This window comes from Erythranthe guttata, chromosome 12 (assembly GCF_056151865.1).
Source record: "Erythranthe guttata isolate IM_541 chromosome 12, IM_541, whole genome shotgun sequence".
In the NCBI taxonomy this organism is placed as follows: Eukaryota; Viridiplantae; Streptophyta; class Magnoliopsida; order Lamiales; family Phrymaceae; genus Erythranthe; species Erythranthe guttata.
In genome coordinates, this window is record NC_142544.1 from 6928881 (window position 1) to 6946297 (window position 17417).

At 34.3% G+C, this 17417-nt stretch overlaps 1 long non-coding RNA gene across 1 annotated transcript; it reads left to right on the forward strand.

The window, feature by feature from the left end:
• The first annotated feature begins 587 nt into the window (after positions 1–587).
• On the forward strand, positions 588–13997 carry LOC148766339 (uncharacterized). Its single transcript, XR_016034983.1, has 3 exons — positions 588–715; positions 853–1358; positions 13794–13997. It is a non-coding gene; the product is annotated as an uncharacterized LOC148766339 (long non-coding RNA).
• The last annotated feature ends 3420 nt before the right edge of the window (positions 13998–17417 follow it).

The window sequence follows — 17417 nt, forward strand, 5'->3', positions numbered from 1 at the left end:
AAACATGAAGATTAATCAAGATAGACAAGCCTAGGATTTTATTCTTCCCCCCATGTGATTATTAATTCTCATTCCTTCAATTATGCAAGTTATTAAATCGGATTACTAACATGCTATGTTAAATTAATCGTAACCCGCTTCCGCGCTTATTATGATTCTAATACTCTAGATTCAATTATTATATCCCACACAATTAAATCTAGAACACAACATGAAGCACAAATCTCAATAATGGCTACCTAAGAGTTTAACTATATTCCTGTGTTAATACTACACAGGTTTTTCTACCAAAGTTCTAATTATTAACCCGATCTTCCGATTCATGCGATTAACAATAACATAAAAGCACATAAAGTGGCCAGTTTCATGCACTTAATAAAACAATTAGAAGAAATAATCCGGAATTAAAACTTGTATAAAATCATGGAAAATGAATCATAAATCCCACATTGGGTTCGAAATAAAATCCTAGAATTAAATGAGTTATCTACTCATGATTAAAGTAAAAAAGAAATTAAAATAATTGATGGAAGATAAAACTATGGAGTCTTGCAATTTGTCATGGCTTATGAGATTTTTCATTTTTTTTTTTTTTGAATTCGTCGACATTGCACCAGTTATTAGGACTTTGTATGCTGCCCAGTGAAATCTGAGATTTTGCTGCTGAAGAATTCAAATTGCCTCCTCAAACCAGTGCCATAGTCAATATAAAACGGTATTCACTCATTTTCTTAGTTTTTTATTTGTTTCTTTCTGATATTATTGAACTGAATTTTTTTGAATCATTGTGAATCTTTTATTGGAATTTGTTAAATCGGACTTTTTAATGCTTATTAATTATTATTCATGTAGTAGATGGCGTGTGTATTAATCCCAACAAAGAGCGCAGGTATTTTAGATTTTCTTTTGTAATTTCAGTTTTATTTTTCTATTTTCATTGTTGTGTATTGCTTCTTACTACACTGAGAAAGGGAAGATGATGTTTGTGATTAGAGACTCGACATTGTTTGTTGGCTATTGGAAAAATTCCATGGGTTTCTACATTAATTGGTTTAACTTGATATTCATTTTTTTTTAGGATGTGGTTCTTTTCCAGTTTCAATTTTATTCAAATGATTTCTTTTTATTTATTAATTTTAAATGTGTCGATCTATTTAGTAGCTACGGTTTCCCAATTTATTGTCTTTGCATTATTTCGCAGAAGGAAAGTCTGTAACATGTCGGTTTATGGAGAATACTTCTCAATATTGATTGGCGTCTTTTATAGGACAACAATTGACATGTAAGCCCTTCAATCCCTTCCGGCAATGATACCGCTCGGTTGGATATTTTGTCTATCCTTCACCAAGTCTCTCATGGTTCGTTTCTACTCATCTAATTGCAGTCATTTTTGGTCGTTTGGGTGATTATTAAGCAAAATACTAATTTATGTACAATATCACATATGCAATTATAGTCGGTTTCATTTGGTTGTTGCTCTGCTCTAAGTGGCGTTTTTTTTCTCTTCTTTTTAATATATTCGTTATATTTATTCTAGGCTGAGATTTGACGATTGGATGAGTTTTTACGAAAACATTATGTCTAGGCGAAACTTAATTTAGGAGTTTGAAGACATTGACAAGAAATATGTTCGGTTATGGTTATTTTTTTTATTTCTCTCTATTCTGTTTTATGTTTCATCTTCTTATCGTGTGTTTAATTTTCTCTCTATGTTGATTGATGTTGTTGCAGTCAGTTAAAGATCCGCCTTCTCACACATTGCTGTAAAATTTAATAGTAAGTCCGTATATTATATTTTCTTGAAATTCACTTATCATGTGGATTTTTTTTCCCGATATTTTTACCTCATATAACAGGAGAAAATGTAACTACGCTAAAGTGTGTTAACCGGTTCATGCAGTGCAATTTATGTGTGTGTGTTAGTAGTGTGCGCTAATGTGTGTTGCGTTGCTCATCTCTGTGTTTGTGAATTGTGACTGTGTTTGGTATGGGTAGAGTACGCATTGTGTTGGAACCACGGCTGCACTTTGACGAACAATCACGAAACTTGTGGATTGAGGCTTGGACTCCATTTGTTCTCCAATTTTATAGGTAACAAGTTGCTGCAGTAAAAACCACGATAATATGGAGATAGGCAAGGTGAGGCGCGGACTAGGTCGCTTTCTTAAGACGAATTTCACGACCCCTTCTCTAATGAGGTGCAAAAAGGTTCCGATCGTGTCGCCTATGGGATACAACAGCCCAGCCTATCTCTCCGCTGTAACTTCACCGAAATTGCACGCTCGAGTGAAGTAGAAGCTTACACCCGACACACAACAAGAGCTCACAATATATGTATATAGTATAGATGAATAGTGTTTCTTTTTCTCTTCACACACCACCATGTAAAGCCACAATATCCCCTTTATATAATATATAATATAGCCCCCATAAAACCTCAATTTAATATAGAAATTATGGTATTATATGTAGGAAAATAATGACTTTGAAGGTTTCAAAATAGTGGTCTAATGACCCTCATAAAAATGGTCAAAGTCATTATTATAATTTATAATAAAATATATTGTTTTTATTAAAATAATCCAACAATCCCCCACTTATTTTAATAAAAATAAGAATATAAACATACTTGAGCTCTTGCGGAATATTATGCATAATGAAAGTGATCAATGCCTTGAAATCTTCACTTAGTACAATATGTTTCCCGTACTAGAATCAAAGTGGACTTAGCCTTGAAACAGTGACCCTTGGGGCACGTAGAATCATATTGCACACATAATATTCAAAGTGTCCCGATCGAAGCTTCTCAAGCCAGCACGTTAACGGCCATGTGCTTTACCCCATTTCTCATGAGAGCTCTAGAGAACAGCCTATAATTCTCATAGGAAGCGGCCCAACTTCCACACTCACAAGGTGAATTCTATCAAGGATGTTTACGTAACTCCAACACCCCACCCATCCCGGCTATAGAACTCATTAAGAGATCAAAGTCTCAACCTCACAATTCGTTACGAGCTTTATTAGTACACACATCATAGGGATGGATAATAAAAGTGTGCACTTTTATCACTATCAAGTTGCTTTCAGATTCGTTTTTCTTCGCCTAGTTCGTAGGATCTCTAGCCCCTAGGCGGTAGTATCCTCATCAACAACTTAAAAAAATATATTAGGCTTTAATCCAATCCCCCTCGATGCATTTCGGATGATTTATGAAATAATATGAAATATAATTTCACAAATTTTGTAGCGTTTATCTGACATTTAGTCTCGTAGACTCAATGGTTTATTAACCATTCTCAAATAATCTTACATGTAATATTTCATAGATTTTCACGTGAATTTTCACATATATTCACAGTACTGTATTTTCTTTTAATGGTTCCGGATTCCATTAAAAGATTCTCGCCATATGCCAACTGCAGTTTTTCAATCTCATTTATCAAAGAACAGAGCATTTGATTTTTCTCAATCATAATTTTCAAAGCACAAAGCATTTGATTTATTCTCAATCATATTTATCAAAGTACAAAGCATTTGATTTATTCTCAATCATATTTATCAAAGTACAAAGCATTTGATTTATTCTCAATCATATTTATCAAAGCACAAAGCATTGATCTATCTCCCATTAGGATTTTATATACCACATTCGGTACCAACCGGCCCCCTCACAGGCTAATGTCAAAATAATCAATCAAAATTGATATGAATTTTGACTTTTAAATTATAAACAAATAGTCATTCGCACAATGTGATAAATCTAATCAAATAGGAATATGATTCCTCTTATTTAGATATTCAATAATCAACAATATTGAAACTTTCAAAAAACGTTTCATTTCACAAATCACAAATTTATTTTCGCTAATTAATATCTACTCTTAGGCCTTTCTAAATTATACCAATGTCACGTATATGTAAAATTAGGCCTTTTACTAATTACTTGCATATTCAAGATTGCAAATAAAGCATAATTTATTACACTATCACTATAAACAATTTGTAATCATAAGATGAGCAATTAACATAGATCACATCAAATTCAAATTGTAACATGCTCATATACTTAGGCACTAAAAACCCCCACTATTTCTCAATATTTAAACAATACATAAAATGTTTAATCATATGATTATGCTCTCTAAGATCCCCACTACATCAAATATTCAAACACATGCATCGTGAATCAAATTCAAAATATAATATATCATGCTCATTTTCACAATTAAAATCCTTTAGTCTCAACCGTATTTATAAAATTGACCATCTACCAAATAATAGTACACTTTCACAAAAAACTCTATATTTATAACTTATAAAAAAAACTTTCAATTGACCGAAAAATCCCATAGTACTGAATTTTGTAAAATACTTTTATCTCAACAAGTTGTTTATCTTCTGTATAAAGTGCATTTTTCAAAAATATAAATGCTTGAAACGGTCAATTTTCAGATTGTTTAAAATATATTACTAGATCAAAGAATTATTTGAGGAAAAAGGAATTAATTAAAAATAACTCCTATTCAGTTTAGAAAACGTTGCAGAAACATTATCTTTTATGTAAACAAATCATCGCCACATAAATAAGCACTAGACACGGGTAGATCAAATATAAAAAAATTGGAGTACCCACAATAACGTATTGTAACTTATTATGAGGTGACAATCATAATAATTGGTTTCCAACGTTCATTCTTAATTTCTTACGATAATTGCAAATTTATGTGCAATGGCTCCACATAGATGTTCAATTGATGCTCCATTTGACCATTCAAATATTCTTTTATCAATCGCCATTTTAATTGTCATGAAAATTACTTGTGGATGTAATTCAAGCTGAACTACGCAATGCAAGAATACACTAGCTTTTACGTTACCACAATTCACATTATATTATCAACACAATTAACATGTCATTATATTTCACTATCATGCAATTTTATTATTTAATTGAAAAAATATCATAAATAATGTGGAAACCAAGAATATACCTGATCCGATAATTTTCAATTATGAATTCTTTCGATACCTCAAAAACGCACACAATTTCGCAGCTGCAGCAGTGCTCAGTATTTGGAGCATATGTCTCTTTTTCGATGTCCGATTTCAGTGATTCAAGATGTTTCGGACAGCCAACAAGAATTCCAACAACTTTCGTGTTTTACACATTCTCAGAATATGATTATATCAGGTCCGAAATTTGACTCAAAGTCTGCCCTCGTGAATTGTACGAAAATTCACCTATACCAAAAAATAAGATCATTAATTTTTTTTTTTTCGTCAAATCAAAATACAATAAAATATAATTTATCATCTCCCCTTTTATCATCAAGAGCCTATTTTGGATCATTGTCAAAACTCATCTTCATGGGATCAAACAAACTTCGTCTTAAATTGTTGGAACCACGGCTGCACTTTGACGAACAATCACGAAACTTGTGGATTGAGGCTTGGACTCCATTTGTTCTCCAATTTTATTGGTAACAAGTTGCTGCAATAAAAACCACGATAATATGGAGATAGGCAAGGTGAGGCGCGGACTAGGTCGCTTTCTTAAGACGAATTTCACGACCCCTTCTCTAATGAGGTGCAAAAAGGTTCCGATCGTGTCGCCTATGGGATACAACAGCCCAGCCTATCTCTCAGTTGTAACTTCACCGAAATTGCACGCTCGAATGAAGTAGAAGCTTACACCCGACACACAACAAGAGCTCACAATATAAGTATATAGTATAGATGAATAGTGTTTCTTTTTCTCTTCACACACCACCATGTAAAGCCACAATATCCCCTTTGGGCATCTTTGGTTTCTTGGAACCCATTGGATTGATGAATTTATTTGACTGGATCTCATCTTAGGATTATTGGACCGAAATCCCAGATTGATCCCCGGCCCGGTCTGCTATCCTTGAAACGAATGATATTCCATCCGCCCAAATGAGATCCGATTACATAATCCGGTTTTTTTTGGGATTCAATTTCCATGTGAATTGACAACAATACCCTCTATAATTTCAAACAACTACACATAAACCTGGTATAAATATCTAACTCACTCCCCCATTTTCTTCTCTGTGCCCTAAATTTCCTGAATACAGGTATGTATACAAATATTTTCTTCTGCGTTTTTATTCTTCTATTTTGTTTTCTTCGATTTGGAAACTAGCAACTTCAAAATTTGGTGTTTGTATATCGTTGAAGATTCTAGTGGTAGCTCAGGAGCATTGCATTCGTGGGCATACATCTCGAAGGCTAGATTTTGAAGGTTTGTGTAGATCGTCGTCAATCAATTATTTCTTCAAATTCAGCTTGCTTCTTTTGCTGGGTACTTGCAATTTTTTTTTAAAACTCATATGGTAGAAGAAACTCAGTTACAAACACTTCAAGTTTTTGCTATTTTTCCAGATTTTGTAATCATTTTTTTCTCTTCACTAATATATTTTTCTTTGTTTTGGTTCTTTAGGGTGCTGTTCCGATTTGTCAGACAAGGGTCCCGAATTTTCAGTATCCTTATTTGGTTTTGGTCTCTACTCTTTCAAGGTTAGTGTTTTTCTGCCTTGTTATTTGTGTGTGTGTGTGTGTGTGTTTTTTTTTTAAATGTTTCCTACTCTATATGGTGTTTGTTTATGTGAACCCAATGATATTATTAGTTGAGTTAGTTGTGGAACTATGCAAAAAATGTAAAAAAAAATACATAAATGGTCATATAGATTTTTTGAGAATAAACAATGATTTTCAAAACATAAATGAGTAGTTCCAGTTGCTGCTTCTCGTGATGTTTGATTTTTTTTATTTCAAATTTTGTAGTTCATTACAATTTAATGGTTTGTCAACAGCCCAGTTTGATACATGGATGCCAATACGGAAGAAGAGGTTGTCGTAGTCATGGCTTTTCAAATAGTTGAGCAAATTAGAATGCTTATGGTTATGTTTACACAACTTGTGCGACTAATTAGACGTCGGCAACTTAGGAATGGTAATGTTAGTGGTCGTTGCTATAGTTTGAAAAGTAAGATACCAATTCAAATACAACATTTATCTTACCTTGTTGGTTGGAGTGATATTGTTTGCCGTCAAAATCTACGGATGAATACCGACACATTTTCTCGGTTGTGTTTTCTTCTTGAGAATGTTGGTGGTCTAGTTGCGACTAGGAATGTCTCCGTGGTTGAGCAAGTTGCTTTGTTCTTACATGTTCTATCACACCACGAAAAAAATGTCATAATTCAAACAAATTATAGGAGGTCCGGTTACACAATTAGTATTCATTTCTCTCGGGTTTTGCACGCTCTATTAAAATTGCACAACGTTATGCTTGTCACACCTGAACCCGTCGACTCAAATTGCGATCACGCGCGTTGGAAATATTTTGAGGTAAAAAATGAGAACGTCATAAATAAGTGTTTAACCAATCATTAATAAATATTACCAGTGTCTTACTTTATTTTATTTGACAATGTCATAGGGTTGTCTAGGTGCATTAGATGGGTCATATGTTCCTGCACGTGTAGCACTAGTCGACAAGCCACGGTATAGGAATCGAAAGGGTACGGTTTCGATTAACGTTTTGGCGGTGTGTGATGTGAACTTGAATTTCGTTTACTTGTTGAGTGGTTGGGAGGGATCCGCCGCCGATAGTAGGATCTTACGGGACGCAGTCACTAGACCCGACGGTCTTCGTGTTCCAAATGGTACGAATAGCATTTCATAACTTAATACGTTAATTCATACCGAAAAGAATTGCCACTACTTTAATGCAATTAATATTTTACCTTTTCCAGGGCACTATTATTTGGTTGATAATGGATACACAAACGGGCCTGGCTTTCTAGCACCCTATAGGAATACTAGATATCATCTCCAAGATTTTGGAGTAGGTAGAAATGTGGTGCAAAACCACGAAGAGTACTTTAATATGAAACATGCTAAAGCTCGTAATGCGATCGAACGAGCATTTGGCATATTAAAATCTAGATGGGGAATACTAAGAAGCCCGTCGTACTATCCAATTAAAATTCAAAGTCGTATAATAATGGCTTGTTGTCTTTTACATAACTTCATTCGTACGACGAACGATCATGACCCCGAAGAAGACAAAGTTCCCAAAGAAGTAATTACGCCGGTCGATCGCAAGCATTACGGTTTCATTGAAACGGTTGAGACATCAACAGAATGGTCCTCTTGGAGAGATAGCCTAGCAATTAGTATGTATAATGCGTGGTTGAGTAGGGGTCAAGCTTGATGTTTATTTATTTGAATTTTGTATGTGTGATTTGCAATATACTTTTCGTATTCCTTTTGTTCAAACATTCCTTTTAATTTGTATCTGTCAAACAATGGGTATTTTGTCAGTTTTCGTATGGGTATTATTATATTCATCTCTACTGTATTGGTTACTTATGCATTATGAATTGTGTGATGAAGTTGCATGGGCATTTATTGTGTGATGAAGTTGCATGGGTATATATTGTATTCATCTCTACTGTACTGGTAACATGGGTTTACACTATATTTTTATTATGTAATGAATAAATGCATCTATTTTGAGATAAATTGGCCATTTTATGTTATGATTTAGGAAAAAACTATGTCGACTTCAATGTCTCAGAAGTCCAATGGAAAACGTAAGACCCCGTCGACCATTACTCGGCGTAGTTGGTCAGTTAGCGAGGAACATGCTTTAATAGCAGCCCTTAAAGACATTGTTTCTCGGGGTTGGAAGTGTGATAATGGGTTCAAAACGGGTTATTTGGGTGTACTTGAACAACATATGGTGCAACAATTCCCAAACACTGATCTTAGAGCCACACCGCATATTGTCTCCAAAATTCACGTGTGGAAGAAGCATTACGGTTCATTGTCTACTATGCTAACCCGTTCCGGGTTTGGGTGGAACGAGACGGCCAACACAATCGATGTGGAAGACGAATTGTGGGATGAATACATCAAGGTAAATATTATTTTGACTAAACTGATAATTTTAACCGTACATATAGCTACACATAAAATTAATTTCCAAATTACCAATATCTTTCATCAATTCTAACAGACCGATCCTAGTGCACGCGTTATGCGTTACAAATCATGGCCGCTTTACAATGATTGGTCGGCAATATTTGGAAAAGATCGGGCTACCGGTGAGAACGCCGAGACACTTCTTCAGGCTGTCAACGATCTGTCAACCAAAGAGATCGGTGGAGGTGATACTTCGGGGGGAGCCGAGCATTTTCCGTTCGTCATTGCTACAAATGACGAAGAAACGGAGTCCATGTCGTCAATGCAAGGTGGATGCACATCAACCTTCAATCATAATAGGGGAGGGAAGAAGAAAACGCACAAGCGCCAAAGGAATCATGATGACCTCGACGCCCGTATTGTTGACATGATGGCGGATATGACAAAATCATTTGCCGAGACGAAGACTTTTCTTGGTGAGTTGGCCCAAAGAATTGGATTCGAACATGACACCTCAATCACCCGCAAAAAAGTCTTGGAGGCACTTTCACCAATGGCCAATTTAACCGTTGAGGATAAAATCAAAGTGGCTAAAGCCGTATGCAACAGCCCGAAGGAGTTGGATATTTTCTTCGGACTTGAAGATGAAGAGAAAATCGTAATGGTTCAAATGATTCTCGAAAATCGTTATTAGTACTACGTTCTTGACAGACATAAAAGAAATTTTCAAATAACCCAACTTTTTATGTCCGTCAACAAGCGGCATTAATAGTTCATAACATTTCGAACTTTCGACTTATTAATTCGTAAGTGTAAACTTTATTTCATAATATTTTATTGTAACATCTGTTTCCAAACATTCAAAAATGAGGATGTAATGTTACATTGTCTACAATATTTTGTTGGAGTACGTTTTTTAAAAGAAAGAGAGAATATAATTACTGTCATCTGTAAGTAATATATTCTATGCATTGTAAGGAATATATTCTATGCAGAATATAATTACTGCCATCTTTTGCACATTGTATGTTCAAATCAATTGTCACATAATTGATAATATACAAAAAAAAAGGAATAATGTCTAATTATTTAAAAGTTGTATAAAATATTTTGGTTTCGGTTTAATACAATAATGAAATTTTTGCAAGTTAAAATTAATGCAGTAATACATATTATGGTGTTGTTCAAACTAATACTTCTGCTGAGGTCCATTGATAAAAAAGAAAGTAACATTCAATTAAAATTGACTAAACTAATTAAACGGTTCAGTAAAAAAGAACAATTGTTATGTTGTGGTACTGCAAAAGAAATATTCAATTAAAACAATTAAAGGGTTGAAATAAAATAACATTTAACTAAAGAAATATTCAATTAAACACTTTAAACATATAAAACTAACATATTCAACTAAAGAAAAATACAATAGAAATAGAACTTAACACACACTCTGGTACTGCAAAAGAAAGCTACAACAAAATAAACCACAAACAAACTTGAAAGAAAATTAATAAGAAGTTGAAATAAACAAGTACATGCCGAATCCGGGAAAATTGAGGCCGTTGCATCATACCTTCTAATAATAGGGCTTTTTACCATTAACTTTGTCATCCTTCTCGTTGTCCTCCATCCATGGGACGTTAGAGCCCGACGAGCTTACACCGTAGACACCGGGAAATTGCTTATACTTTGGCATTAAAGCTTCCTTTGGTTTGAGTGGGCTCGGTCCCGCCGAAGTACGCCCGAACCTCGAATGAGCCGTGCTATTCTCCGTGTTCAAAGATCCTTCGGAGTCGTAGTTGTGAGTTAGTAAGTCCCACACATTGAAGTGCAAGCTACTCGAATCGGACGAGATGTTGATAACCGGCGCTTCCGGGATCGGAACCGGTGGAGGTGCACGTGCGGGCTTAACATCTTCATCGTCCTCCGATGACACGACAATGACCTCTTCATTTTGCGGATTTGCTTGAATAGCCGGTTTGGAAAAAATAGTTTGTAGATCTTCCTATTTGGAATCACCGTATTTACGGTATGCCCAACCAAACACGTGATCCTATACATTTCGAAAAAAGAGGTTGCATTAGTAAACGGAAAAAACTAAATGAGTACATAATTTGTATGGTATCCTAACAAATTCGAAATGATTACCTTCAATATTTCAGTCCATAGGTCATCCGACGCGGTTACCACGTTACTTGTTTGATTCCACGAAAATCCGGGAAGAGTGAGCATCCAACCAAAGGTGTCGTACCTTGTTTCAAGAACAACCAACTTCTTAAGAAAATACTTTGCCGAGAAATGTTTGCCATGTTTTTTTTGTATAACACTTTGTGCCATACGAATTGAATCTCTCATTTTTTTACCCGCAACGAAATCCCCCAAACGAGCTTGGTATGACAAAACTTGTATAAAAGTGTCGTCTACCTTCTCATCCCATTCCAATTCATACAAGAAATCAGCTTGTTTGAATATTATTGATTTTTTGGGTTTCATTGCTCCAATTTTGTGTGGAGGAAAGCTTGTTGGTTTATGGAGGAGGAAACCTGTAGAGAAGCAATGGTGTGGTAACTCATGTAAGTTTCACATATGTATAGGAAAAAAAAGAGCTTACTGTTTTGCATTTTCTACCAAACAATGATTATTATGTTGAAGTTGTTAGTTGGCATGGGAATATAAGATTTTGGCAGCAACAAGAGATATTGTGTGGCAGGAAAAAAACACAATATTCTCTAATCAATTATTCAAACTTGTTGACTAAGGAAAAAAATGCAAAATTAATTATTTAAACCACGGTGTATATTATTCAATTATTCAAACCACTTAAGTTATATGTGTAATTTCAATTTCAGGAAACTAATATCAACATGTGATGCTTGACTATTCATTTAATTTCAGTCAGGGTATTAATCATATGGTACTTGAAATTTCAATTTGAGGATACTAATAACAAATGTGGTTCTTGCAAACATATTGTGATTAGTCATATTATATTTATTTAATTGGGCAGCCACAAATAATCGGAAACCAAATTGAAACATCGTGTGTGTAAAGGAGGCGAAGATAATGAAAACGCGTCGTTAATTTCCACAATATAAGATCCCAACAACACAAGCATCGTGTTTTCTTACACGCAAAAAAAAGATACAGTACAGTACAACAACACCAACAGTGAACTAACTACGTGAAGTTCCTAACATAATAATGAATATTACAACTATAGATATCATATCATAAGGAACCTAATATGACCTTGGTCATTGTTGTAGTGATGTTACAAGTTACAACCCTTACTATGGATATTAATTATTTGTACTACTACAATGTGCACAACACCACACATATGAGAAAAAACAGAAAAAGAGCAAATGATGAATATATAGCAACCTTTTTGTAGAATTTCGCTCTGCGTGATTCGATTCCCAACTGTTGCTTCAATCCTTCAATCCTTTCCTTTAATCCAGAAATCATTTCACTCGAATTTTCACAAAATTCATGCTCCACCCATTTGAAAAATTTACACTTCAAATCCTGCCCAATTTATAATTTTATTAGGACAAACAACATTCAACTGGAATTGTTATCTAATGCACCGACAAGAATGAGAAATACATAATTAACAAGCGGGTAATTGACAGCTTACATTCCTTCGCTCCGGACATGAAACAAACCGGCGTCCTGGATTGGTACTTGTGGATGACGTCTTAACGGACAATTTCAACCCACAATAACAAAACATCGGTGTTGTTTCATCGAAGCGGCTGCAACCACAAGCGTAACTACCTCCTCGCCCCCTCGCACCCGTAGAACTGCTGCTACTCATGGCAAGATGGAAAGTGGTGGACTCAACACACAATTCGTACAACTGGGAAAAGAATTAAGAAAAAAATGAGGCGTGCTGTTAAACCTAAGTTTTGTTAATTTGGGGGAAAAAAAATCTGACTTACCAATTTTAGAATACAGACCAACATCAGCCGATTGATTACCTTTTATTTCTAATGGGCTCAAATGGGTAATTTTGTATTTTCCCATTGTATTCTTAATTAGTCAAATAAACCTAAGATGAGATTGATATGGGCTGCACTTATCCAAATGCCCAAGAACGAAAAACCAAAGATGGGCTACTTCCACTATTACCTTTTTGAAACAGCCCAATCCAATATAAATAGTCCAATCCCATATTTATTGTTCCGAGAAACCAAAACAGCCCTTTATATAATATATTATATAGCCCCCATAAAACCTCAATTTAATATAGAAATTATGGTATTATATGTAGGAAATAATGACTTTGAATGTTTCAAAATAGTGGTCTAATGACCCTCATAAAAGTGGTCAAAGTCATTATTATAATTTATAATAAAATATATTGTTTTTATTAAAATAATCCAACATAATGGGTTATGAATTTTCCTGCATTCTTTTTGAAAAGATTGAAGAATTTTAGTTTACTATATTTTTTTTCTTTTGTACTTCTTTGATGAACACATATTGTGATAATCCTATATATTGTCGTCAAATGTGTGTTGTGTAGTATTTTTTTTATTTTATTTTTTAATTTTTTATCTCAAACTATTTCTTCATATTTAAAGGCCCTTTCTATTGTTATGATGATGTAAATGTGTGCTTTCTGATATCTTTTGTTTGTTGGCTATTGGAAAAATTCCATGGGTTTCTATTTTGAGGAACTGACTATTTTTTATTGTTTCATTTTTTGCAATACTCTTCTTATCTTTAATCGAAATATAATTCCAGTTTCTAAAGAGTTTCCACTATTTGTCGTCATTCTCAATAATTAACTGAAGAATGATAAATGTGTATGTACTCCTTGATTGTTTATGCAGATAGAAGCTAACTTTTTGGTTAGTTTGAGGAATTGGTAAAATTGCAGTATTTGCTTTTTATGCCGAGCATTAGTAATGACTTGGAAAGATGATAAACAGAGAGGGAGGAGAGATTTCATCAGACACCTTCAGTCACATTCTACTAGAGGCAGATTTTGCAAAAAAACAGTTCTTGATTTATGAAAATGTATTATGATTTCTACACTTCATTTTTCGTCGGTTACTCCTGTTGGAATTATTTCAATAGTTATGTGGGCTCACATATGTGACGTAAATGTGTATGGCTATCTTAAAGAAAGTCCAAATTAATTGTGATCTAATAAAGGTTATTGGGTTGGACTTATGGGTATTAAACTATAATTATGGGCCTAATGTGTAGAGACAATTAGGGCTTAGTTGTGATTTATTGATGGGGCTGAATCACAATTATAATATAACTGGACTCTACAGTTATATAAAGGGTCGTGGTCCCCAAAGAAACGCAATCATTCCGTCTCTTCTAAAATCCATCGTTAGAGAGATAATTAAGGAATTGCGGATTCTTTGGAAGACCTGTCCCAAATCCAGTGGAGATTCGAAGATTCGATTCCGTTATGTAAGGTACGCTTCCGTGTTTATGTTTCTGTATAATTCTCGTTGATTTAAGCATGTTGGTTCTTGGGAATTCGTATGTGTATACGATAAATTTTCTAACAAGTGGTATCAGAGCCACCATGTATTAATCATCGGGGATTTAGGTGTAATATGAGATATGATTTAATGGATTTAATTATGTAAATTGTTATCGAAATCTGAATCCATAATTGTGTTATGTAATCCTGAATTAAGATGTAAGAATTTTGGTCTGACATTGAATCTGAAATTAGGGTTCGTATTGAATCTTAAATGCGTATTAATTTCTGAATTGCATATCTGATTCTGTCTCTTTATGCGAACCGAATCTGATTCTGTCTCTTTATGCGAACCGAATCTGAATTACAATTCAATTATTTGAAATTGTTCTATTGTTATTGATTGATTCCGTTTTTTGATGTAATGGTTTATGGTTAAGTCAATTCTCATGAATTAAATTAAGATTAAGAATTAAGAATGAAGGAATCAAATCTGAAATTCAATCGATGGTGAGGGTGGCAGCTGTTTAGGTCTTCCCGGCTGAGCCACCCCTAAGGATCCACCACGGTTAATCCTTAACCAGCCCTCCATGCCCATCATCCACCTCCGACCACCACCAGTCAACCCCAAATTCAGTCAACATGCCGTCGCGATTCAGCTAAGGAGTTGACGGCTCTTCGGTTTCTCGGCCGCCACTCCTCGTCGACGACAAGGGTAAATCCGCCGACCATCGTCCTCGCAACTCCGGAGGCGGATAGAAGGATTCGTGCCATGTCTTTCGCAATTTCAGGCGGCGCGATTCGCCGAAGGAAGCATATTGGATCGCCGGCGGTGGACTCCGCCGCGTAAACATGAGCCGGAATTTGGTATTTTCCGGCGACGGTGGTGGACTGGGTGTTGATTGGCTGTAAAGTCTAAAGGAGATTTAGGTGGTGGGTGGTGACTGGTGACGGCGGATGAATGGGGGTGAATTCAGGTTAAAGAGTTTTTGGGAAATTGCAATTGGGTCCCAGATTTAGGGTTTCTGTAATTTGGTCCCCAAATTTAAGTTTGAGATATTTAGCAATATTTCAATTTGGCCCATTTTTTTGGTTATTCCTGATTTTGAGCCGGGGTCAATTTGAAATAATGAAAAATCTGTATAACAGCCCTCAACCTTTCGAAAACTGCATTTCAGTCCCCATTTTTAAGTTTCTCCCAAAACAGTCATATATTTTTCGAAAATATATTATAAATCTCAAATTAAGTATTTCTGAATCTTAGGTCCCTTTTCTCTCAAAGGCCTTTCTTTTAAAATTTCAATTCAGTCCTTTAAGTTGAAAGATTTTCTGGTTTTGGGGCAAAGGCAATTTTTAAGGAATAAAAAGTTAGTTTAAGGTCTTGGGGGCGTTTAAAATATTTCAATTATTTTGAGGGACCGAACTAATATGTGAATTCTTTTAAATTCACTTAAGGTTTTGTTTGGTCATTAAAGTGAAATTCATTTGGAATTTCAAATTCGGTTTTATAAGGATTACTTTGGGAATTTTCAGATGATAAAGTTTATGCCGTTTAGACTTAAATTTTTGAGTAATGGGTAAAAATTAAGGATACAAATTAATTTTTAATAAGCTTCTGATCCATTGTCATTTCATCGTTATTGAGTCAAAATATGGATATTGGTTATTATTAACTAAATAAGGATTGACTTTTTCGATATTTGACTCACGGCTTTTATTTAAGTCTAATTATAAGTTTATTAATTTAGTTCCAATCCATATAAGGTTAGATTTATTGGTTAAAGTTTATTTTGGCCACTAAATCTAAATAAGATTGAATTGTGAGCCCCACATCATTTTTTGGCTCAAATTCAAAATAAAGATGGATTTGATGTTGTCAATTCATACTCATTTTTATGAATAACCATATTACTGAGTTTGATTCGAAAACAATACAGTGAGGCAACCTTAATGTTGGATACAACCTGTTAGCGCTTAGGTGATGTCATTAGAGCCTTAGCGTTTAACAACGACTTTAATCTTTTGAATAATTTTTCGGGTACATCTAATGACTTGTTATTAAGTTTGTCTGACATTTAAAAGAACTAATTGAAGCATGAAGCCACCCTCGTGACCTCTCTGTGTAAGTTAGCTTATTGAGAATGTCAAGATGATTGTGTGTATGTGAATTCATGCGAATATTTAACTATACCCCTCGGTATGTTGATATTTGGCCGAACCACATATGCATATGTGGTAATAAATATGTGATGGTTGTTGGGCTCCATGTGAATGATAGTTGCATCCCTCGATGAACTTATTATTTGACAGGATTTACTATCAATGTTTGATTACTACAACAAGAGTGCCACTTACAGTTAATATTATTGTCCCTTCGGCTTGATATTAATGTTGTGCTAGGCATCTTGAGATGTATTCCATAATTATTTAAAGTTTTTTTTAAAGTCAAACTTTGGATCATAATGTGAGCATATTGATTTTATTTGCGTTCTCTATGTAATTTATTTATCTGCTTACACATTATCTGTCTATAACACATTTGTGCTTCATTGCACAAATATTTTTTATTATTATTATTTATTATGGTGCATGGATCTTAATTTATTTTTATTTTGGATAGAACAATAGAAGAACCTAGACTATATCACCGTTCTAATTATAAATTTAAGATCATTAGGTGCATCTATTTTAAATATTTTTTGGGGCATAAGGTTTAATTAGGGGCTACGTACTAGAAGGTTCCTTAAAGATAGTAGGGATACGTTTTATTTTAAAACGATAAAGTTGCAACAAATTAGATTTTGACATCTATTGTTTAAATAAGGTATAAAGAAAAGGAACATAAATGAGCACATTAAGTAATAGTCTAATCTCATTTTGAGGTATATCACTTCAGTTAGTGTGGTTTCGCTGACTTGAAAGTGAATATGGTTTAATTTATTTTTCTACGTGAATGGTCAATATAAGGTTTGTTGTAAAACATAAATAATAAAACTTTGACCGTTCACACGAA